A 26,554-nucleotide genomic window follows, 5' to 3' on the forward strand; every position below is an offset into this window, starting at 1 on the left:
CCACTACAATGTAATTGTGGCCAATATTTAATCCAACTAAGAGTTGCAGTGGCAGACGTTCAAGTCCGGTCTGAAATTAATATTTCAGTGGTGTCATGTTGTCGACAAGTGTGACAATTTGTTTGTACTGTTGTGGACAGCTAACCATTGGTTGGGATCAAAAGCAAATGGATTTCTGAATTAATTTGTTTTTTTGTTTTTTTAGCACTTGAGCATATTTAATACTTTTTTTTTAACCATTTTAAAATAAAGGTGGCTCAGTAGTTAGGTGGTTAATGTATTCATGGTGATTCCATACCTCTGCTCTAAACACTTTAGAATAGAATGCTCCAACTAAGTAATCACATTTATGTTTAAGATTTGTGTTGCCCATTAGCGCGTGGCCTGAGAGGCATGCCTAACATGAAATTATGCTCTTCACTGGCACAATCGTTTGCATTTTTTTTGGACGGGGGGGGGGGCACAAAGTAAAGGAATTTCATTACCCCTTGCAAATTGATTAGCGAATGTTTTCCGAAAAATCAATACGACCTCGCTCCGTTGACTAATTGGATTATTTGGTTCTGACCCGTGATGTCCAAACACAAACCTAATATGCATTGTTTATGAAACGAATACCTTGGAAGAAGATGCTACTGTCAAAGTCAAATATGCCTTTGTTGATATTTTTTTTAAATATTTTTCGCAAGAGAAACAAAACAAAGCATGATTATAATATTAATGTAGGCTGGCATTTTGGCGAGCTGGCATATGAATCGGTTTAATACTAATCAACAAAGCTTACTTTATTCAGGCTGCTTTGAAGACTGTTTATTAGTCAGGGAATAATAAGTAATCCATGAGTATTAATGATAATGGATAAGACTAATGGCTGATGCCGGCTCTCTCCCACTCTTAAGCGCCACACTTCATTAGTGACGGGCAGATTAGTGGCAAGGAGAAAGTGCACAACACACTCCACCTGAGAATCTGCCGACACACACAGATACATACACACACAAACTCCCCCCCCCCCCCTCTCCTGTGACAACAAGATGGAACACTGTCAAGCTCATTTGCTCTTCAATAGACTAACCATAATTAAGGGCATCCCGTCCAAGAAGCGGAGGGAAATAAAATGAATCGACATCAAATAAATCATCTGGTAGGCTTGGCTTCTCCCAAGCTTCCAGTCTGATTATGGTATTTTTCACCAATGCTGAAGGTAAACCGAATGTGGGTTTTATATGTGTGCATGGATTTTCATCCCACATCACTAACCGTGACAGCTGAGCCAAGTCGCTTGGCGCAAGTTAATTCCAGCCAGGCCCCGCAATGTCTTTTCTCCGCACTCATTTATCGTACATTATGTAGATGGTGTATTGCTATCACATCAAGCAAAGAGTGAAGCACTTATAGGAAGGACTTGACAATATAAAGTTCTCCCTGCTGCACTCTAATATGCTCAGTGAAAGTGATGAAAATACGCTCATGCATTCCAACAGTGCCCACAATGCACGTTGCTCTCTCCAACATTAGGGGTACCTATTTAATCTTATCAGTTCCATTCACATGCATATCATATTTTTTTTATATTTTCAAAATTGTTTATACCATTTCTCAATCCAAAATTACGCAAAATATATTTTTTTTTATGCCAAAAACTAACATAATAAAATAACTGCTGGTTTCCTCAAAACTAACTCATTGGGTAGCCGTATTTATAGTCTATAGGGGTTTTAAAATATTGCAAAACAATATTTTTAAATAATAACAAGAAGATGTATTAGCTATTTATTCAATAGTTCATGCCACATAATCTCAAATAATCGGTGTCTTAACTTTGTGTTATATAAAATCTATTTTTAAAAAAAATCGGTTGCGTTTCTGTGGGGTGCCTTTTGATTGCGCAGGTGGTGTCAACTCATTTTTTAAGTGTCGAAAGACAAGAGGGGTCTGACACAAGATGTTAGACTGCATGTAGCTGTGAACTGCACAGACAGCAGTGGCGTGTACCGCCTGCAGGGATAAGACTGCGCAGATTCACCTGATTTGACACACTTACAGTAGACCCGACGGCGTACGCACTCCACATCATCACAGCGATTTAGACTCATGATGGCTGTGTAAAACTAAATAAAGTGAATCCCCACACATCAGTATTGTTGCGCCAAAATTACCAAGTATTTCGACAAGGGCAGAGTTGTGGATTCAGAGTCCATAATATTAATTTGAAATTTAAAAAAAAAAGTGACACAGAGATTTGACTAAAAATGTAGTCTTTATTCACTTCTCCAGATGTTCAAGAAAAATAGAGCAAGGGAGAAGAGGACTATATAGATTCTGCAGCAGAGAAATTCACATTTGCAATAATGTACATCCGAAGGAAGCGAACACGCATGATCAAAATAAACCACTTGAGAGAAAATGATTCGCCAATGAAATGGCTCTGCCATTATCCACTTTACTTGTCTGCAAGTTACTGTGAAAAGCACCTAAAAAGCTTTTTGAAGGCAAGAAAATTGAATGTATACAGTAAAAGGACGAGTGAGTGAGTGGCCTTATCGCAAAGAAGTAGACCGTGCTTTTTCCACTTACTAAAGACAAAAGTGAAAGCACACAAGCTGTGTGAAAAACGCCACTGGTCATCATGCTTAAGTCTTTTTTTTTTTTTTCCCCCTCGGTTTTTTGTTCCCTCTCCTTTGCTGTCACTACTGTCGCTGAGAAGCAAAGGCGAACCCAGAAGTCTCCATCAACTGTGGCGGACCCGAGGGATGAGGGAGCAATCACATTATATCTGCTGTCACACAAAGTCACTGTCAAGGTGTGCTGCTGGTAGAGGGGAGCAGCAGCACATGTGGCGCCGGAGACCCAGAAATACCTCGGCTTCATCTCAGTCCTGCTGCCCCCCGGCTACAAATGTAGCAAAAGTGAAGGCCACTGATTTCATGTAGACAAGCGCCTCTCTCAAGTTTTACGTTTGACTTGAGTGACCATTGCAGTTCAGTTCAGGCTCATTCTGTTAGCCAAGAGGATTTTGTTTTTAACAAAAGGAGCAGGAAACACATAGTTCAACACACTAAGACATAGGTGGCAAACTCAAGGCCCGGGGGGCAGATACGGTCCGCCACATCATTTTATGTGGCCCGTGAAGACAAATTATCAACTTCAGGTGTCAATACTAAAATTGCAAATTGTCTTCAATTTTAAAAACTACAGATATTACTAGCAATTTGTTTTACCATTCATTCAATATTTGAACAGTTTTTCCCCAGTCTGATTTCAAAGCTTTCATAAGTTTGTTGTGTAGCCTAAACTGTAATTAAATGTAAATAATTGGCTGACTGATCTTGGGCCTATACTTATAATTTTAAAAAAAAAAGCTGTGATGCAAAGGTATACTGTACCGTGACAGATAATACAATGTTGCTATGTGAAAATCAAAAAGTGCTGATAGTATCAGAATACAGCAATCTGAAAAAATGCTGGCAATCCAAGAGTTTGGTATAAACATAACACCAAGTGGCTGTGACATGTGACATCTGACACAGCACATTCCCACCAGGTTTTCTAATAAGAGGAAGTGCTTGTTAAACATGAACCACGGCTGATGAAACTGCAGTGCAATGCAGAGGTAGCAGAGGAGTAGTGTGTAACACACATATATTTTGCTGACCATGTGTGATGGTGTCTCAGGAGTTGCAGGGAGGGAAAAAAAAAAAAGGAAAAGCTATATTGCGGTGCCATGCCGTAGATGGAATTGAATGTAAAGCTCTGGAGGAATGTAGTGTCACTTCACTCGTTCAGCCATGTCTGTGAATCAATTCATCACTTTTTTATATCAGTTCCGTCAAGACTCGGGTTGTGTAATCTAGGCTCGCTCGGCATGGGGACGTTTGCTTCTTTTTTTTTTTCCCTTGGTTCGTGGCTGGTTGAGAGTAAGAGTGAGAAAAAGATATGAGCAAATAAAATGGCTGCAAGTTCTTCATGCCGATCTGTTTGTTTTTTTTATAGTTACATTTCAGTTCCCTACAAATCTGCAAGAACTTAATGGCTACACAAAGTTTTATTTAAATGTACATCTGCTGTTTGATAATTGTCGAACTGTCTTTTTCACTAAATCCACAAGCAGTTAATATTTTAGTTAGCGTTTAACCTACTGATTAATTTGGTTAACTTCTGTTTTCATTTTGCGGACCAATCCATCATACTTTGAGTTTCTTAACTTATAGGGAAACTTTTATATAACTTTTTAAACATAAATTTCCATCTTGGCTAACGTGAGCTGGCTTTTAGATTCCATCTCTATAAATCTGCCAACTGTCCATCCATCCATTTTCTATCCCCCTTATTCTCTTCAGGGTCATATAGATGAGCTGCAGCCAATCCCATCTGAATTTGGGGGAAAAGTAGAAAACTCACATTAAATCGGAAGAATTCCAGATCACTATTTCTCTTAATTGGCTTCCTCATCCACTTTGTGCATTTAGGTCATCCATGTTACAGCTGGCTTTACATTGTTATTCTCCGCGTTAACATCCAACAGTGATTGGCAGTCCAACACGCCCCGAACCTTTGGCTCAGCCTTCCTCCCATGGCAGCGGTATCCCCCTATGCACTCCATCATCAGCAAAATGGAATCAGCAAAACATCTCCCGCCCCTCCCCAATTCTTCAGAGAGGCTGTTTCATGTCAGGACTATCAAGTGGAGTGTGTGTCCTTAACTTTCTCTATATGCTCTTACAAATAACTTACTCATGTTATTTTTTACTACGTCAACACACAAAAAAATATATATATAAGAGAACTCAATACTGGTGTCTCATTGTCAACGTAAACATCTTTGCCATATTCCACTGCACTTCTATTACCATCTGTCTTTTCCTCACTTTTACTATCTGGGTTAAATAAACAAGCATATCACGCAAAGCCAAAATGTGAAATCCCACAGTGAGCGAGCTGCGACTGGAAACTAAAGTGGATCTCCACATATCCAGATTGAAGTCCATTAGCAGTGAACCGAGAGAACACCCAGCATGACTCTCACCTGCTCGCTTGGAGACCCCCCGAGCAGGCCCCCCATCTCCACTTCCCTCACACACACGCATGCGTACCTACAGTGACCCTCAACTCTGAACCGAGTACGCTAATAGGATGTGTCGTGCATCTATAAACATGAATTCCATCTACATGTACCCAGACTGAACACGCGTGGATAGGCATGCACAACACAGCAGGCCGTGTCCGTTTTCAATCCATCCAATCAGTCGGTTCCAATGAAGTGTTTGTTTTTTTTCGACCTAAATAGATGCAAAGTGGAAATAAATTTGTTTGGCATAGGGAGAGGCTTGGTTTCTTTGGCCAAATTTGATCCTTTATTGAAAGTCAAGACGGTGTTTCCCATTTACAACATCCTGCTGGTGTTAAATGACAAAGTGGCTAGTGCTGCAGTGTATATTTGTCTCAATAAGGAGGAGGAAGTGAGAATGAGAGAATTCTCAAGCAAGTGCTGTTTGGCTTAATGCATTCATGTAGGAGAACAAAACAAGAGGAGAACCAAATTAGAGTTTGAGATGGACAGGAGAGATCCCTGAGGCCAATAAGTATCCCGATACACAGCTCGATGACACAAACTCAACAAAAGAAGAAATACACCAAAATCTATTTAGAGTGTCCAATTGACCTAACATACTTTTTTTATCCAGATGTGAGAATTGATCCATGAATGGATTGACCTATAAGTTTTTTTTTTTTTTTTTATCCAGACATGAGACCATAGATCCATTAATGGATTGACCGATAAATTTTATAAGTACATTTTAAGTCTACAATTATCATGCTGTTTTGGTTAAACTCTTTAAGAGACAGAATGGTTCATTATATGATTTTTTTATTTTCTTAGCAGTGTTCACCTTATTTGTATACTCAATCAATTTTACCAGACAAATGAAGTTAGACCTTGGAGGTTTGGTCGCTAACATTATCCAACGTATTCATGTTAATGACCGAACGAACCTCGCAGTCACATTGCCAAAGCCGCCGACCGTGTCTCATCAGGCACTTAGCGGCGATAAAGACGAAGCATGGCTCAGCCCTCTCATCTCAAGTTCATCATCATCTAATGCTTGAAATGAATCCAAAGACACGAGGCGCGTAGTGTTGAGCACATTTAGCAAGTTATTCAATTAACTAATGAGAAATGTCTCATTAATAACTGATCAAGGATGGTCATTAAAGTATAATCTAATCACGTCGTCGCCGCGTGTCTCCCACCCGTTCCCTTAAAAAGTGATCATTAAGACTCCAAAGTGGCAAAGTGCTTGTGGCTTCGTGGCCTCCGCAGCGTTTCATGAGGAACAAAATCAAAGTGCTGCCATTGCTTTTAAGGTGCGGCAAACAATCGGGGCTCCCCGGCTAGTTGCAAGCGGAGCGGCAAGTGTGCTTAATGATCTCGTGTATAGCTACTCCTTTTGTTTTGCATATCTATTTGATATTCATGAAGTGTCCAAGCACACTGCCTTGACATGTGTCTCCATGGTGATAAATTATTGAGAGGTCTTTTGAGTGAGGCGCTTGAAAAGCAGTGTCCATTAATAATGAAGCAGTTTGTGTACGCTTATAATTGTGTTATTTTCCCTGGAAAGTTGCGCACCCGTGGTGGCTTTCAAATAAACTTTGCCTTTAATATGTGGACAATGGCCAGCGTTTATAGGCGCATGTTCTTTAAATGAGGCCATTTGGTGGATTTATCAGTTTCTCTTTGGTGTATTTAGCACATAAAGCACAATGTAGACTTGGAGTTGGCACGTAAGAGTTGAACACGAGTTAATTGGAGCCCAGATGACTTTGTGCGAAAAGTACAATCCGACAGCAAAGTGAAATAATTCAACGTATTTTCCGGACTATAAGACGCAACTAAAAACCTAAAATTTTCTCAAAAGCCGACAGTGCGCCTTATAGTCCGGTGCGCCTTATATATGGACCATCCATCCATTTTCTGAACCGCTTAGTCCCCACGGGGGTCGCGGGCGTGCTGGAGCCTATCCCAGCCGTCATCGGGCAGTAGGCGGGGGACACCCTGAACCGGTTGCCAGCCAATCGCAGGGCACACAGAGACAAACAACCATTCGCACTCGCACTCACACCTAGGGACAATTTGGAGTGATCAATCGGCCTACCAAGCATGTTTTTGGGATGTGGGAGGAAACCGGAGTGCCCGGAGAAAACCCACGCGGGCTCGGGGAGAACATGCAAACTCCGCACAGGGAGGGCCGGCGGTGGAATCGAACCCGCACCCTCCTAACTGTGAGGCGGACGTGCTACCCAGTGCGCCACCGAGCCGCCCATATATGGTCTATATATGGACCAAATTCTTAAATTTAAACTGGCCCGAAGCATTGTGTCATGAAAGACACAAGACTATGAAACATCAATCTAAAAGACTGTGGATCATTATTTTGAGATTATAAAGTAATTGGTTGCGTCTGAAGTTGAAATAAAAAAGATAAAATGGAGAATCATTTGATTCGGATTAAATATCTGACATGATGCATTAATGGTGCGCCTTATAGTCCGGTGCGCCTTATATAAGGACAGAGTTTTAAAATGGGCCATTCATTGAAGGTGTGCCTTATAGTCCGGAAAATACGGTATATCATAAATCTTAAACTTTCTCAACTTTACAGGAATTATTTTTTTTCTGGCAACAAGTTTAGGGGTTGCTGTGGACACCCCTCCTCAGGTTTATTTGAGGGCACCCTTGCCCCAATGTGCCCCCCCACTTTACACGCCACTGAACCGAAGTCCCAGAGATAAACTCTTGGAATTGGAGGATATAAAAGTAAAAGAAATTGGAGCACATGACTGTGAAATAGCACTAGCTTCATCAGACAGAAGTGTAAGCCTGTTTGTGACGCGCTGCTCCTGAGCCGCTTGTGTGAGGGGATTGGAGAAGACATGTGTAATGTGTGTGAAAGGATGTCCTGTGGCGCAAAAAGCCGACATGTCCTCTTCACCGCCATCTTCTCTCTCACCTTGTATGCTCTTCTCTTTTCCTCGTGTCTCTCGTTTGGCCTTCAGACTCAGACAAAAACAAGTAAAACATCAGCTCTTTACCCGACGTCTCTGTCAAGTGCAAACATGCGCCGTCTCAATCTGTCCTCCGTCTTTCCATCCTTTTGCCCTTCTTTTCTCTCATCCTCAGTCAATTATACAGATGTCTAATGCCTTCTCCCGGCTGTAGGGAGCGGACAGAGCATCTATCATACTTTGGGGGGGATGAAGGCGGGGTGCTGCCGATGATGAGGACGGGGGGTGTGGGTGGAACACTCATTCCTCTGGGCTGGAAGGATGCCAGTCGGCTGGGCATCAAACCTTGGCCCTCGGCCCGGCAGCAGGCTTCCACAGCTCCTTCCCCTCCCTGCCAGATCTGGGCCATTTCCATGTGGGCCAACAGTAGGCAGCCCCCTTTTTTTGTTTTGCTGGTTTCTAATCTGTTGTTTGTTCTTGGGAGTGTGTTGCCGATGAGCACTGAAGGAGAGCGGAGAATATATATCACGAATATTAGCAAGTCCTCTGGTGTTATTCTTAATACATGGAATAGGAGATGTGTCAGAAAAGTTCCAAGATTAATGTCACAAAAGATACGCAGTTGTTTTGCTACAGGTCTCACCTCTGCTCACACACTGAGCGAAGCAAATGCAGAAAATGAACCGCCGGATGATCATCTGAGTTACACGGGATAGGAAATCTTATAGTCCTGGAATTTTTCTGACACACTTATATAGTCAGTAGATAAATGAAACAAAAGGTTAAAAAAAAAAATCCGTAACTGGAAATCTCTCATACTCTTATTTTCACTTGAATGCATTACAATTTAAGTGTCACTGTTTAAGAATTCAGCAGCTTCCTCTAAAATACCAAATTATTTTGACAGTGAGATATCAACATTCCATAATAGCATTTATTCCAGGCCACATTGCAAAACAAGCTGAGCTAGAGAAAACAGGGTGAGCTCAGGTCGGCCGACTGGATGTCTGCAAAGCTTGTTTTTGTCAGACAACGCTCAATTTCTTTGCCAGGAAGTAGGAATAGAGCAGAAAATATATGTGACTAAATCTCACCTCGTCAATACCTCAGCCAAGTTGCAGGAGCTGCGAGAGGTAAGGGGGAGTTCATAATCAAAACAGACTCAATATTTCATCACTTTGCAAAGACATTTTTGCCTGTCTGGGCCAATTTTGCTGACGGGAAATCTAAGTCTTCAGAGGGCAGCGTTCTTACAAGTTACTTTTTTCCACACAAAACACCGTCAATCTTTAGGGGCTTGCGATTCTTCGCATATCTTTCTCTTCAACTTAAGTCAAATACAGAATCATGAAGTCACCAAAATGTAAGTCCTGCAGCATGCATCATTATACAGTCGAAAATAGCTAAAAAATGGATGACTTGATTAAATTGTGGAAAAATGATATCTTCTTTTACCGCCACCAATAATAATATTTTCCTAAACACACAATACCGCCACTCGCTTTCCTGCAACTGTGATCTACGCTGTAGTCCAGACTCCAAAAAGTCAAAGGCTAACAAGTGAAAGGCTAGATTCTGTGTGGGTGAACATAGCAGAGCCAAATCAATACACATGCACACTCTTACCTCGGCCTGCTGGAAACATTGCCGCCGCAGGCTGAGGGTTGAGGTTGTGCGTTTGATGGTGATGCTGATGGTGCTGTTGAGACAGAGCACGCTGGAGGTGGACACAACCCTGTGAAGAGTGCGAAATAACGATCTTGGCATCCCGGCGGTTTAGTTACCCCTGTAACCTCTGTCTACGAGTACTCAACTAGTCTTGTGTGTTTTGTGTGTGTTTGTGTGTGTGCTCAAAGGCATTAGAACGGCAATGGAAGTGCACTGGGAGATGGCAATTCCCATCTGCCAGTCTGACCCACAGGTTAGCCGCTGTACTTCTGCCTGACCAGCTGTAAAATTAGGAGCAAACAAGGTGCTCTTTAAAAACAAGGGCTAGCATCCAAAGCTTCGCCTCTCTGGGGTGAATAATTTATATTAAAAACATCACTCACCAAAGCCCTAAAATATGCCCAGGGCTCTGAAGAGCCCTTGACGTGCCAAGTCTGTGGATGCTTGTTTTAAAATGCATTGACAGCAACGATACTCCTGAAGAGACAGCGATGTTTTCACATAGATATTTTGTAATGAGTGCTAGAAAAAGTTAAGAAATATATGTTTTTTTTTTTAGAAGTCTTTTCTGGGAACGTCTGCGTCAAAACTCCAAAGTTGGGAATGGGATCAGTCAACACTCCGCAGTGGGCAGATGATAAAAATATTTCATAAATAAATAGGCAAATATTTTTTATTCATTTTTCAATTTGTTCCTTTATCATATTGATAAAGGTTGGAATTATTTTCAAATATTGTATACATTTTATTTATGAAATGTACCTTATTTTGCCATATTTCTAAATGGGTAAGGGACTTATTTATTTCTTGCTTGATTGAATTATAAATCTAAAAAATCTAAATTCTTGTGTAAACAAGCTCAGATTCAATTTACCTGTGTTAGCAAGTGTATTGCTATAGTTATAAATTATTTTGTAAGTTAGTGACTTGAGCAATTGTGCAATTTGGCTAACACTAACCCATATGGCACTGCATACTTTCTAGTATAAGCAAAGAAGTAAATCAGTTCTCACTCTGGAGAATGCACTTGGAAAAGAGCGAGTGAACGTCTCACAATAATACTTCTTCGTCTACAATATGGCTTTGCCTCTTACAAATGGATGAGGTTTGACTCAGCAAAAGAGCAACTGCAGGAAGATCACAAAGCTTTAGCGAGTCCACAAATGAATCATGCATGAAATATAAACCATCCATTCTGGCCACGGGACATGAGTTAGTGTTGCGCCGCTCGAATGCTATATGAAGCTTTCAGTGGACCGCTAAAATAGGTCAATAGATTGTGTGTACGCCTAATCTCTGATCAGATGGTGTTCTCATCCAGGGCTATTAATGTGCTGATCCACTAATTGGGTGAGCTTGCTCTCTTAATGCAATGGCCTCCTAAATGTGTCCGTCCCAGTAATTTAATAATGGCCATTTCATGCTTCTCTGACTTTTCAAACAGCTTGCTCGGGGCAGCTACGGGGACTGCTTATTGATTGGAACTCCCCGGCCTGGCTGGGCTTGGCTGTGGGTGAGAGAGGCTGAGGAGGTTGCTTCCCAGAGTCCAGATGTACCCCCCCCCCCCCTCCCTCCTCCCTGCCCATAAACACACAAACAAGTTCAGGCACACAAATGAACAAGTGGCGACATAAAGTAGCCGACAACCTCCCGGGTGATCAGCGAAGCGCTCGGGTGCTTTAAATGCAATCCAGCAAAGATGTCACAGAAGACTAAAATAAAAACACAGGACCACTTCATCAGTTATCTCATTGGGGTTCCTGCATGCACACAGGCCCCGGTTGCTTGTGCACAAGGAGTAATGAGGAGCGGGACGAGGAGGGGAGATAAGAGGAAGAATGATGGGGGTCACGCGGCAGAGTAGCTGGCAGCCCTTACGGACCTCACATAACCCCCCCTCCCCACCCTGACAGGCTGTCCAGGACACAGTTTGTTTGCACAAGGTGATAAATAATTTGGCCTGCGCTGACATGGATTAATGTGGCCCTTATCCCCATTTTCCTCCCTCTGCGTTTGGTCACACGTTTGGCCCGTACCAATGGTGAGATACTTAGTAGCAAGACAACTCCCGTTGAATGTTCTTAAGCTCTTTGCTGTAGTCGAACTTCTTTTCTCAGATGTTGTGTTGCCTTTATTTTTATTCAGGGATAATCCTTTCAATCCCCAATCGCTATATAGGGCTTTTTATCGAGTGGACTATTTAAGGGACTAATAATCCAAGTAATAAACAAAAAAAACTTTGCATTCAATTGTTGGATAAAGACATCTTGCATGCGTAGGCGACCGGAATCTTGATTTATTCACGGCCAGCAAACACACATTCTCCCATAATATGAGTGTAGGATTAAATGCTTGCATCATAAACACAGCATTGACAATATCTGGCTTATGAGATTTGAGTTGTGTTTGTCTGTTGATCACGCTGGCTAATTAGAAGTAATTGGGATAATTGGAGCGTTCGTGGGGAAACTGATTTGCAGCAAGCGTGGTTCTTTTCGGCCTAATTTGCGGAATGTTCTCGCTCACTTTGGGGCAAAACTGCACAAGGCTCAAGCGACTCAGCAAATTAAAGGGTGCTTTTTCTTTTTTTGTCTTCACCGAGGTGTTTCTTTTCAAACTACATTATTAGAGGCTCTTTAAAATATCTAAGATGTTTCTTGTTTCAATAATTAAACAGTGCACAGCTAAGGGCTCTCGTTCTAACTCTTAATGTGCATGCCCTATGGCCTTTATCTTTGATCTTTCATGCTAGTCGGAGAGCTTTTGCATAATTTTCCACCGTAACAAGAAACACTTGAGCTGTGCATCCTCCCACACACTTTCGCCGTTCTCTGTTAAGCTATTTTGTGAAGTAAAACTGAGAATGTTCTCTAAAGTGAGACCTATGTTGGAAGCTTGGAAGATGTCTAGATCTGTTCACGCGCAGTTTGTCGGTCAGTCTGGGGCAGATACTCTCAATCAGTTTGTTTATTTTCACATACAAAAACATTTAAAATGGACATAGATTAAATAAATGTGATGGAGAATGTCTAAAAAAAAAAACCCTCCAGGGGCTTGCGAAGTGGCATTCTCCAGAAATATGAATTCATTTAAGGTAAAATTTCAATGAATAGAGAAATATGCATTCTAATACATGTCATACAGATAAAAAAAAAGAAATATTAATAACAGGGATAAGGCATACAACATACAACAATAGGGAAAAAACAAAACTATAACTAAAGAGAATAATGAATGAATCCAGGTTCATTTAGTTCATTCAATCAGTGTGGAATGGATGAATGTCCAAAAATTATTTATGATGCTCATCTATTTTTGACAGCAGTAAAATGACAGGCAGATCAATGAGATTGCACTTGCATTAGCAAACGGTACTCATTAGCAAACAGCATTTATCCAGTCGGCACAAGTTCAAGATCAGTTCATGTGGAGGTACAATTTTCTTTTTTTGGTTAGCAACACGTGTGATTACTTAGTCTGCTTTACAGTACACCACAGGAGGCTCTCTAGTCCGAAACATGAACCACAAACCGACGTGACACGTTTCCAATCAACACTGATTGACTGCATGTCGTTTGTGATCATTATAGAAGACCAGCACGCAGAACAGTAGCTTTTCATAACACCTCAATACATTCATTCATGGCACATGCATCTGTAAACCCTTAATTCTTAATAGTCACACTGACCTTTGTTGGCATCATCAAAAACATTCAACGTAATGGCTTACGGATGGAAATGGTTTGCTTTATGAAAAAAGACCCAGAGCATAAAAACAATTAAACCAATTAACGTAATACAAAACAGTACAGCAACAATAGTTCAGGTCAGAGGTGAGATTGAGCCTATTTAAGATGACTTTGGGGGAATGGGTGAGTCAAATTTCATTGTAAGCCAATCAGAGGTAAAGTTGGACAAAAATAGAAGCAGGGATGATTGCAAAACACACACATAACTAATCCACACAAATTTTGAATCAGTGAGGAGTGAGAACTAAGGAAATGATAAACATCAGAAAAAGAAATTTACTCCAATTTTCCACATATTTCTCGGGTACACATCATTCAATCTTAGTTCCTATAAATAAAACATGGCGTTCAAACAATTTGTATAGTTGCAGAAAATGTTACAGCTATATTAATTCCTAACTGCCATGTGTAGTTATTTACCATCTGTTTGTTTTTTATGCATACCGAGTTGCTATAAGAACAGTAAATCTGTGTGTCCATAACTGGCAAGAGCTTAATATTAAATAGTTGATAGTTCCCAATAGGATATTTTTACAGGCTGTCCAGAAGCTCCAACCATGCCCATAATATACACACATTCTACAAATAACAAATGTATTTACATCATTAGTAGTAACAGTTTGACATCATTGGCGTTCTCCAAGGTTTTGTTGTCTGCATCCCTGTGTCTTTCTTTATCTTTTTCTCTGAGCATTCACGATGAACTGGCTGGTGCTTGGAACAGCAGGCCCACACAGACCAAAGCATTGGCGATGGCGGATTAGTCTGTTGAATAATTCAAAGGCAAATTCCCCATTGAAATGTGTAAAAAGGTCCCTCGCCGGGGTTGAAAAACAGAGAATACAGTTGGAACTGACAACAAAAGGTTCAACTTCAAATAAAAGCGCCATCACTTTTGGCTCATTTGCATTGCAAGTAACCCAATTTAACATTAGACTATTGTTGTGGCCTAAAGAAATTAATGATGTTAAAATTTTATTTATTATTATGTTGACTGCTATGACACGCCAAGCACATGATTAGAACCACAGGGTGCGTGCAAATTTATTCTCTTTCGCTTGTGTTTCTTTCGAGTTAACAGCAACTCTTGTTCAAATAAAACAAGACCTTGCCATGTTTCATTGTGTGATGTAACACTGAGCCAAGATCGCACTAAATAACACCCAAACTGTTTCCGTCTACACGTCGGTATTCGAAAGATATGCAAGACCGCAGAGGTCACATGTAAACAGTTTGATGCTACATTTTTATGAACACTATTCTACGCGTGTAAGTAATTGACTTCTTATTTTATCGAGCAACAAAGGCTTTATTCTCTATTAAGAAAGGGACATTGTAACACCTGCTAACACCATCCCCACAGGAAAACTAAATCCACCAGACCAAGAGTATCACGCAACTGTCATCTGAAGTAGTCTTCACCCCAGAGAGTTGTTCTGTGTGTAGCAGATGTGTTGGAAATTGTGTGTACTTTGATGAGGACAAGCAGCAGGAAGGCGGAGTTTTTAATTGAAATCATATTGGGTAATATTTAATCTCCAAAGTAAAAGGTCAGCACAAAGTTCAACCAAACTCTTGGGAGCCTTCAACTCAGTGAGTATTTAAAGGACTAACTCCACGAGTTGTTTTTGTGTGTGTGTGTAATACGTGTGTAAAGTAGGGTTTAAAACTCGGGTTAGGGGTTCAAAGTAGGATTTAACCTAGGGTTAGGGTTTCAAAGTAGGGTTTAAAACTAGGGTTAGGGGTTCAAAGTAGGGTTTAAAACTAGGGTTAGGGTTTCAACATAGGTTAAACTAGCGTTAGGGTTTCAAAGTTGGGTTTAAAACTAGGGATAGGGTTTCAACATAGGATTTAAACTCGAGTTAGGGTTTCATAGTAAGGTTTAAAACTAGGGTTAGGGTTTCAAAGTAAGGTTTAACCTAGGGTTAGGGTATAAAAGTAGGGTTTCAAGCTAGGGTTAGGGTTTCAAAGTAGGGTTAGGCCCTAATCCTGTTTATTTCTTCATGCAAGTGTTCTCCACCATCCGCGCAGCACGTTGGTACAGCTATTAATTGTTTTAATTAATATTTTGAAATAAGAAACAAGGAAGTCAACAAATCAGGCTCAGGATCCATACTTTTAAAACTTTATCGTGCTTCCACAGTAAAGTGTGCTGCAGTGTACATTGACCACGTCTGCCAAATGCCCTCTCTTGTTTCTAAGTTATATCAGTGTGAGACTTATTAAGGAACACACTTCTGGGCATAACATAAAGAAGAAAATTCTTAAGTGAGGCCTTCAGTGTATCTAGAGACCAAAGGCACCCTTTGAACGGCTCATGGGCAACATAGTACTCTATGGCCCCTTACGTCCCGTTTCAGCCTGAGAATTGGCAGACATTGCAAATCATTTCTTATGGAAATATGTAAAGGCACTAAATATAGACGTATGTTGGGCAGCGGCCGCATCATCAAAGCATCACACTCTTGATGCCAGTGGTGGAGTTCAATAAGCTGAAGAGATGAAAGCTAATGAAAGGCAAACATGAGGGGAGAGGGGGAGAAAAAAGAAGGGGGGGAGGTGATGGAGGGGAAGCTAGACGTGTGAGATGTTGTCTCGTGTGGTCCAATCAAGCCACAGGATATAAGAGCAGTCAATAGAGGAACATGAAAGGGAGATCACTATGGAGGCGGTGTGGTCCGAAGCACAATTTAGCTGCGTTTCGCCTTTTTTTTTTTTACTTATTTGAAAGCACGTGCACGAGTGTCTGGCCCATTCATTCGTGTTCCGTAACAGTACATTTGTAAGCAGCAAAGCATGGCCACCGTCCTCACGGCTACATATTATGCCGCTGCAGCTTCCCACAGAGTCTCATGGGTGCAGTGCACTATGTTCCAATCAAGGCGCCTTAGATCATATACTGTAGCCATCAGCTCTGCTGCACGGCGTGACGGCGTCTGCAAATCAGCCAGACGCGAGGGAAGAATAGACTCATTTGATTTGCACATTACCATTACATCTCTGTCTTTACTGAAGCTAGCATGCTGTGTAATTGTACACCTACTTTTTCAAACCTTCACAGCGTGAGTCAACCACTTTGAGACAAGCAATAATGCACCAAAAGGCTCATTAGGTGTTTGCAGACGACGTTAGGCGTTTTCTCTCGATGCCTCTCTGCTCGGTGGATCTTAAAGGGGAGAGGGTTCATTAAGTTCTTGCTCATTTAGATCGTGGGCAGTTATTTAATGCATATTACCAACATTGGGATGAAATCCTCGTACCTCCAAAATTTGTCAGGAAACCCAAAAAACGTAATATAATACTGAAAATGAATGGAAGTATTTATTTTTGTGTTTTATAACCAACAATTTGGAGAATTTCATCATATCTTGTCAAAGTGACTCATTTCCATGACGAATGTCAGGGTACACTATTATGTGACTATGATTCAAGAAAAACACCCCAGTTATCATTTAATAATTCATAAATATCATCACATTATATCACTTTTGTACCAAAGTCAAATTCCTTGTTTGGCACGCTCAAACATGGCGAATAAAAAATTCTTGAATCTTTTCATTTTAAAACTGGTTGGCTCAGTTTGACCTAATTAAGGTCATCCGATCATGCATTAGTGTATAACTAATTGCCTGACCATCCTTATTACTACTACATGTTTGCAGGTAAGCCTCGCTAACAGGCTCCCAGTAAATGCATACATCGTTCTCTGCACTCATGACCACACTAATGAAGTTAGGCCCTCCTTATTTTTATCCTCTATCTCCTGTCTTCCTTGTCTGGTGCCGGGGTCACTTTGTTGGCTGCTTCTGTGAAATGTCTTGGCCTCTAATAGCTTTTATAGTAGATTCAATTGAACTACACTATGTAATTTTACTCATTATGCCTTTAGGGATATTTGGAATGCATTTACTCCATTGTCTGTTGACCATGTGTATGTCAAGCAACATGAAATATTATGCTGATTTTACATGACGTCATTCCTGACTAAGTCACATTGTGATAAATAAAAATGCTGAATGATTGTCAATTAATTTATAGAGAATGGCAGTCCTATGACATCATTTGCACAGCAGTAACAGTTATCAAACTAAATGTTCATGACAACACAGATTGCCTATTAACGGGAGAATGGCTGTGCTTCATTGTTCTGTTGAAGCATGTGTGAGCATTTGTGAGTTTGTTGGCTCTGATCCAGAGAACCTGTTATTTGGGATGCTATCTCTCCTTCTTCTTCTTCTTCTTCCCCGCTTCTTTGGCTCGCTTCCCCCCAATCCGCCGCCAGGCATTTGAGAGCTGGAGTACTTTAACACATAGTTAAATCTTGAACAGTCCCAAATTCCTGCTGTAGGCTCCAGCTCACCATTGGGATAACAGGAGTGCCATCTGCTGGGCACAACAGCTACTCCCATATATTTACACACTCGAGAAAGAGAGAGAGAGAAGGGAGCGGGAAGAGGAATGATGTCACCCAACAACATTTCGAGTCATCATTCCTGGCACTGAATCCTTCCTGTTAGGAAGCCAGACTCACAGAATCGGAAGTAATAACCGATGATGTCATCTTTTGCATTCATCAGTGCATTCATTCAATCTTAAATTTTCGATATCAGTTTTGTAAACACAGCGGATGACATTCTAGATTCTTGGCAGTTCGGCACCTATTCCCGATCCATAGCCCCGTACTGCTTTGTGGAATGGAAACCGAAGCCCTTCTGTCACAGGGTACAGTCTTGGAACTAAAGCCCTCGGGTGCAGAGGCTCAATGTTTCCTCTCAGCTGAATATTTAACACCTCTACTTCTATTGTTCAAAATTGCTGGACCAATAACAAGCCTTTGCCTTCTTCACCACTAACAAAACATCTTTGCATCACCTCATAAGCAAGGGAGGTGTATGCGAGCAGGGACCGATGAGGTTGGGGTGCATCTCCCGGACCCTCATTTAGCTTGTCAAGCTTCCTAGCAAGGGGGATAGTGCGATATTGATCACAACTCGGTGAAGCAGTAATCCCTCGGACTAGATTGATTCCGACCGGTGTTTAGGCCTCACTGCACTGCCCAATCCTCCTCGGATGACCCTTCCTCTATTTGCGTCCCGATCCCTCATCCCCCTCCCTTCCACTGCTCATAAAGCATTGATATGCATGATGGAAAAGAGGCCCCGTGTAGGAGGGGGTACAGGGAGGATTGGAGCAGTGGGAGTGTTGCGGGTGTTAAGTGTGTGTCTGCTGTTAACCAGGAAGTAGCGGGTCAGGTGACGAGACTAGGCCCTTAGCTGAGTCACACTTCCCGACTCGATCAGCCATTGCTTTTAGCTTGTCCATGTAAAACGTGGTCTGCTACCTGGTCACTAATGGATTTTCATCCATTTTATATAGTGCTTGTTATTTTTAAGGCCACTGTAAGAAGGAGTGTACCTTGAATCATCGACATGAGCGAGGTTGCCATGGGCGACCGGAGCGGGTTAAGTATTTGAAACGTTAACCGGTAGACCTGTAAAGTTCCAGTCAGTATTGCTCTTTGGAGGATCCTAAACGTGAGAATTTACCTCATTTGACTTTGCGAGCCTTACAACTTAAAAGCAATACGTCCACATTTATCTGCGTGTCGTGCCGATTATCTCTTTTATCTCAATTGTCTTTCAAGATCGCTGTGAAGGGTTCTCGGGGCTCTTTACTGAGACCCCGACAGCTGTGACCTGAACCATTCCCACTTTTCACCTGGCCTTTGCCAAGATGGAGGCTGGCTCCGAACTCACAGTGAAGGGTATAAAAGACATAGTAAATTGTCAAACAATATGCTTATCTGCATAAAGAGACAGATGTTCAGCACAGGTCGGTCACGGGAAGCCGTTTGGCCCTGAGACAAGCATTACACGTTGACCTTGTCAGAAGATGTTCCAAAAGTAACACTGATAACGCGTGTTATTAAAATATACACCCTCAATGATAATGGTGGCTGGAAAAAGGCTTTTAAATGTGTTAAATCATTCCAAAGACATAAGTCACATGCTTAAGTTGATGGTACCATATGCTCACATGTTATCAACGTCTGGATGTAATATCATACTATTAAAAAGTAATATTTGATGACATTCTTGACTCATAAAAGCATTTTTTAAGGGTGTCCATTTCTTCCTTTCTTCATAATGGTGTTGTAAAACCCAATGTCTACCACAGGACATTCAAAATGCATTTAAAGCAATGCTTAATCCAGATTTTATTTCCTACACGACTTGTTTCAGGCCTTAGTGTGCAGCTGACAAGCAGCTGTGTCCTCAGGTTGCTTTTAGGAGCTCATAATATTGTCGGCAAGAATGACTATAAACCCCTTGTAATATTTTCCTTTTTTCCTACTCGTATATACTTTCTTATTGGTACCGCTCTCTATTTCTCAAGCTTCTCATAATATCGGTTTGTTCTCTTGTTCTTCTGTCTACCTTCAGATGTTTTGGTATTGGGGGAATTCCTGAGGTGTCCCCTAAAAGTGTCTGCCAATGGTTATATGAGTGCAGGGGATATCATGTTGCAGGCGACAAAACGATTTAGAAAGATTTTTATTTTCCTGCTATTACGACATAAACACAATGTGAAGTATTATTTTTACAGTTTCCCTGCAGTATGACTCTTTGGTATATTTATTGCTTCCATCAAAGTTTTTCTCCCTGAACAATGTTTTGGGTTTATTGACACAGCAAGGAAAACAAATCAGTGCTGATCATATTTTAGTTTTACACTCCCTCTCCTTCTGCTGTTACTGTAATGTCTTATTCATGCATTTAAATTGGCATGGAAGGAACATACAAGTGACGGAATCCAAACAACGATGTGGAAACGTAATTGGTGTTTCAGAAAACATGAACAATCACAGGACTTGGAGAAATCAAACCAGTTGTATTCTTCTACTCTTTCACTCCCATTGACAAGAATTGACGTCACTACTGAGCTGGCATTAAATGAGTTAAGACAAAATGGCTGCTTCTATATTTTCTAGTAACTTTCCCTTAACCCACTTGTGAAAACCTATGAAGTGATTGTTGATTTGCTCTAAAATCAACAAATACTGTAACTGCAGTAAAAATGACGATGGCACAATTGTCAGTTCCACAAAAATATTTGCAAATCAGTGTAACCTGAGTTGACGGGAACTTTTTTAGAGTGCCTGATGGCCACTTAATGTGTTAAGGCAAAAGATCACTTTAATATTTGCTTAACACAATAGCCTCCTCTCGCCTCTTTTCCTTGACAAAAACATTCCACAGATGGATAAGCAACAATTTGGCAATTACTTGCCGGGTGTGGAAGATGCCACTCGCTCTACATAACAATATATTCCACAAATGCTTTTTTTTAAAGTGTTAATTTATTGAAGGAATGGCCAATCTGTTTTGCATGGGGTTAATCTTAACCAAGCTTTACTCCCTTGTGGGTGGGAATATTTTATTTGATATACAAATTAATCCCCCCCACAAATGGAGATTGTTGAGGGAACATAAAAAGGAAATATTGCTGGTGTGGTAATTTCTTTGAAGCCGGCACGACTTTAAGAAGTTCAGTTTTTGCTTTTTCCGAACGACGTGCTTTTTCTCAGTGGATTTTATTCGTCTCTCTTCCGCCTTGTATTCCCAAAACGCCGTGTCTGCGTTTGCATCTGTAATCACAACATTACCTCACCGGCTTGTGTGAAGTGTGTATTCAGGTGTGTGGAGGGATTTAGCAGCACACGGGGTTTCAGTGGAAGTCCACGCCACAGCTTTGCCAGTTCTTATCTCATCCCATGCAGGAAAGTGGCACCATGCCGGTGGCTTATTAGAAAAGCGGGGAATGTATCCCAAATTCAATTCACACCCCTTTTGCCCAACCCACACATCAGGCCCTTGAGATGATATGCATACACAAAGTTTTTTTTTTTTTTGTACGGCAAATGTGTTACTGATTCAAAATGACATTTTAAATCGGTAGCTGGAGCACTCTATTGCATTTATTGTGCTCAAGCTGTAGTAGTAAGAATAACAGTGTTTTTATATTGCGTTTTTTGACAGAGCAGATGGCATTAGATGTGATTTTGCTGGTAATACCGCCACCGCTCTGGGCTAAAGTGAAGCATTATTTGTGAGGCTAAATGGGTGGATTCTGGACATGAGGCTTGCACCGTTCGGCTTTCTTGTAATGCCGTTATTGCAGAAGTGCGTAGCTAGGCCATTACGCCTCAGCCGGGGGATAATAATCCCAGAAATAATAGCCGGCACTTCCTTTAGATAGCAGCGTAGTGGACCTTTGACAAAAACATAGGGCATTTACCTGCAATCAACCACAATCATGGAGTTCTTTTACCTTGTTCCACTTGTCAAGGTAATTTCACAGTCCCCTTTGATCCCAAAACTGCTCTATGGCACCAGAAGATGTACTGTGGCTTTTTTTTTCCCCAAAATACTGCTATTATGGAACATGTGATTCAAGGCACTTTTTAAAATTGTGTCAATAAGAGAGAAACTGCGCCTTGAAATGACTGCCTTATATTTGTGGCTTTATTTTGAGAGAAGGTGATAGGAAGATAATAATATGCATTTCTCGCAGTGCTTTAAAGTGTGACAATTGCTTTGATTTATAACCACCATGAAAGGTCAGTTAACCTTATTAAAGAACACATAGGTACACAGCTGCATAGTATTGGATAACCATTAGAAGCCAATCTGTCCGTTGCCAGTGTGACTGCACGAAGCATTAAGGGGTCGGTAAAAAATGGCTGCATACAAATCAGCTTCAAATTAGTTTGTTTAATGAAAACAAAAAACGTTTGCAACATTCAGGGAAAACTTCACCCCCCACTTTGCTATTTCAAGCTACCTCTTGGAAGTCTCCTTCGTAAACTGCTAGTGAGAAATTTGTTTGGCGCTTCTTTGAAATAAAATATTCACCCTTTGGACTTCCACGCAACCATTTACTCCCCATCGACCCATTCATCCATTTCTCTCACCGTGTCCTTTGCAGTTATTTTGTCTGATTAGACATTGTTTAAACTAAAGCCTTGAGGGCTGATTGTACATGCAGAACAGCATCTCCTCATCATTGGCTTTATTGTCTTAATCCATTTGCATGTCTGAGGCCCATCTGTAATGAGGTGAATGGAGGCGGGGCTTCATAGAGCTCAACTGCTATAGGAAATTATTCAGATTCAGGAAGTTTATGGGAATATTTGCCTCTTACATTTGAGTGTAACTCTATTACGTCAATGTCAGTTTTCTAACTATGACAAGTAAATGCTATGTAAACATGGCCGCCCTCCTCCCTCTGTCTATAAAAGCACCCACCTGTGCAATGCTGACAGGTGCGAGTGAAAACAAACCATCATAAAGCAAAACCATCTGGACCCTTTGCTCCCCTTCAGAGCGTCGTCTGTGCCAGTCGCTGCCGGGACGAGGGATGCAGGAGTGGATGATGAGATGTGGGATTGCGGCGTCCGCCTGGAGCCGCTGGAGAAAAGGGAACAGAAGAAGCGAGAGCGGCAGCAGACCCTGGAGGTGGTCCAACAGGCGCGCTCATCCTCTCAACTGGTGCAAAAGGATTGGTGGTTAGTGGGATAATCCGGCGGCGTGGACGCTTCAGATAGCTGCCTCCACATGTGTGGAAGGAAGAGGAAAGAATAGTCGCAACACAACGGGAGTCTTAAGCGGTGATGGTGCTCAGCACTGCCAAATTATGTAAACAAATGGAGCACATGGTCTGGTTTGGAATGTTTTGTGTGTGGGTGATGTTATTTTGGTTTGACTCGTATTCTCTCCTACATGGTAACATATGCAGATCACCTTCAACCAATATTTTCACAAAGACCTACATCTGTTTACTTATTTATAGCCCCGTCAGTTCCAATATTCATTCTTTAAAGTGATCATCTATTTATACTGGTGTGTATGTATATAAAAAAAATATTACAAGAAAAATGTATAAGTTAAGTTTGAAAATTGTGAAAAATGTTCAATTATTTTTGTTACGAGAAAAAGAAATGGGGGCGGCTCGGTGGCGCACTGGGTAGCACGTCCGCCTCACAGTTAGCAGGGTGCGGGTTCGATTCCACCTCCGGCCCTCCCTGTGTGGAGTTTGCATGTTCTCCCCGGGCCCGCGTGGGTTTTCTCCGGGCACTCCGGTTTCCTCCCACATTCCAAAAACATGCTTGGTAGGCCGATTGAAGACTCCAAATTGTCCCTAGGTGTGAGTGTGAGTGCGATTGGTTGTCTGTCTCTGTGTGCCCTGCGATTGGCTGGCAACCAGTTCAGGGTGTCCCCCGCCTACTGCCCGATGACGGCTGGGATAGGCTCCAGCACGCCCGCGACCCCCGTGGGGACTAAGCGGTTCAGAAAATGGATGGATGGATGGATGGAAAAAGAAATGATAAAAGCCCAATTCGGAATATTAGGAAAAAAATGTGTTTCGAAAAAGTCACAAAATTACAAAATAATAAGAAAAACATGGTTAATAATGTAAATGCTAATTTGGCATGTTAAAAGAAAAAACATTTTAGGAGAATATTTTTTTATTTGAATTCGCTTTTGCCTCATACCATTTTATCTTTTTGATATAATAGGCCAGTTTGTCTTAATTCCTACAATCTTACCACTTTATTTTTGTTAGCATCGATGAAACCTGCAGGAACATAATGAGCATAAAAAGGCACATATTGAAGATCTGAATAACCAAAGAAAAAAAAAATGAGGATCACAAACATATTCATTTAAATATGTTCTCCCCGGCTCATTAGATTTTAATCTCTTTGTTTATTCCATCCCTGGCCACAGAGTTAGTTTGAAGCCATTTCCTTTCAAGGGCATCATAAGATAATGGTGGCAGATGGGAAAGATCCAGGGTGGCAGCACGCCTGTTTCCACAGGGTCATCTCTACCATTAGACCACCAACATCAGGTGACGACTGATAGGACAGCTCCAGCAAGTGCGTAAGGAATGCGGGAAGGCGCCAAGACTGTGTGTGCCAATTCTTCCCTTCTGCAAAGTGTAGACAGACTCAATTGAGAAGCAAGGTAAGATTTGCAAATGGTTGCTTCTGCTAGACAGAATCTAAAATATTTGAATCTGTTTTGCTAGCTGATGACTATTGCTTCCATATATCTTATATGGCTCAGTTGCAGCTTCTCACAAAATATGTACATCCTAAATAGATATGCCAATTACACTAATGGAAAGCAAGAAGTGTGACCAATTCAATTAGCAGGCTTTTCCTTGTTCCATTTTTCTGCAACACCTCACAGCGTTTGATGATGACGCACGATAGTGTTTATATGTTTTGTAGCATGTGCTGGAAATTGTTTTGAAGCGATGGGACACAGCAGTTTTGCCAACATGGTGGCTGGTGACTCGTTTTGTTTGTAAGTTATTGTGATATAAACAAGAAGAATTTGCTCATCAGCTTTTTTGTACTTGTGCCCAATTTGCAGGATTGTTCGTGTGAGCACTTTGGTCCTGTTTTATTTAGTCCAAATAATATATATTCACTTTCAATGTATAGTCACTTTTTCTATTTATTTAATGAGCTTAGCTGGTTGTTTTATTTTGGAAGCCACATTTTTGCCAGGAAGAAAGAAGATCTGGCTGCCTGCCCATTCCCATTCTCCTCTTTCTGTGACTTGCTGGGGCTATTATGACTGTCACTCATGTTCTAACATAAAGGAGCTTATTTGAAAGGGCTCAATGCAAAACTCATATCTTACATGAAACAGTCTTGATTTATTTTCCCTTCGCTTTTCTTCCTAAATCTCCCCCCATGTCTGGAATCACGCCTTTCAACATGCAGTCAAAGCAACAGGGAAATTCAGTGTGGACGGTTGCCATGGTCCTGCGGCAACCTCCAGCCTTTTCCTTTTCCCTCAAGTCCATATCTGTCCACAGCAGGTGTCGAGTCAAGCTCAAAGATAGCTGTGATATTAAAAAAAAAAAAAAAAGTATTGGGAACTTTATTTACACGCTGCTCACATAACCGTTATTCATCTTATTCCGGGCAAAGCAGGACGACACACTTTATTATCAGCGGCTGCTCCGTCTGTGTTTGTAGGTGCACATTCCTCTTTTCTGTCAGCGAGATCTAAAGCTAGTGTTGTCATCCTCAAATCTATAGGCCGCAAATAAAAAAAGGGGCTTTCTTTGAACGGCTTATTGGTAGTCTGTGTGGGTGAATGATGGTGATATGTCGGTTGTATCTCTATAAAACCGGTCCAGTTCTTCACCTATGCTTGTAATTCTTCTCTACCTTCATCGTCTTCCATTCCCAGGTGTGACTGTGAAGACGACACAGAGTCTGGCACACGTTTGAAGAGTGAGACTGTAGGCGGGGCTTAAACACGACCGGTGTGACCTTGCAAACAGAAGTGTTGAGCTGGTGCCAAAACTTGACACTATGGTTCCCCGTTGTGAGGTCCAATGTGCCAGCAGCAGCAGGTGCCCTCACACAAGTGGAACTATGGGCTGCCATTCAGAGTCTGATTTGCATTCGAATAGAGCGCACAGGGTAGATGGTCTTGACTGATTGGCTTAGTTAGCGGTTGAATGATTTGCAGATTTACTGTAGACATCTTTTGAGTGAACAATACTGCTGATACACCAACATTTTGGCTCAAAGATTTAAAAACATCCCATATAGTTCTTTGGCGACCTTTGTGACTTCAAGATGAAAGAAAGGAAAACATTAAAAAAAAAGCAGGAGTGCGTTTACACTCAGTTATGATTTTGAAGCCATTATTTATGATATCATTTTTATTTCTATCCGATTAAATACGTTTATTAAATTCCATCTATCCAACATGAATCAATATAATTAACCCCACTAATCTACATTGTGGTTTATTATTGATCAGTTTTTGAAAAATGGCATCCACTAAAATAAAATCAAAATCAATTTGTCTCATTATGGAAATTACATTCAAATTTTGTTGTAAACCAACCAGGCATTGACAGGAATACGATTTTACCGTGGTACAACGATGCTCATTCGAAGCTCACATAGCTTAGTTGGAAATTTCCATAATGGCCAAACCTCCCTCTGCGTAGAGATTATCAAAGAACACATGTAGCACTCCTCGAGGCTAACAGGGAAAACATGCATACATCAAGTTAAACATCGGCGAACA

General features: G+C 41.2%; 1 long non-coding RNA gene across 2 annotated transcripts in view; it reads left to right on the forward strand.

Moving 5' to 3' along the window:
• Positions 1 to 25,653, forward strand: part of LOC125981307 (uncharacterized) — a 199,236-nt gene extending 173,583 nt beyond the window's left edge. For both annotated transcript variants that reach the window (XR_011088118.1, XR_011088117.1), the window contains one exon: positions 22,810 to 25,653. This is a non-coding gene — a long non-coding RNA (uncharacterized lncRNA). The remainder of the gene's footprint in view (positions 1 to 22,809) is intronic.
• The last annotated feature ends 901 nt before the right edge of the window (positions 25,654 to 26,554 follow it).

This window comes from Syngnathus scovelli, chromosome 14 (assembly GCF_024217435.2).
Source record: "Syngnathus scovelli strain Florida chromosome 14, RoL_Ssco_1.2, whole genome shotgun sequence".
NCBI classification, from domain to species: Eukaryota; Metazoa; Chordata; class Actinopteri; order Syngnathiformes; family Syngnathidae; genus Syngnathus; species Syngnathus scovelli.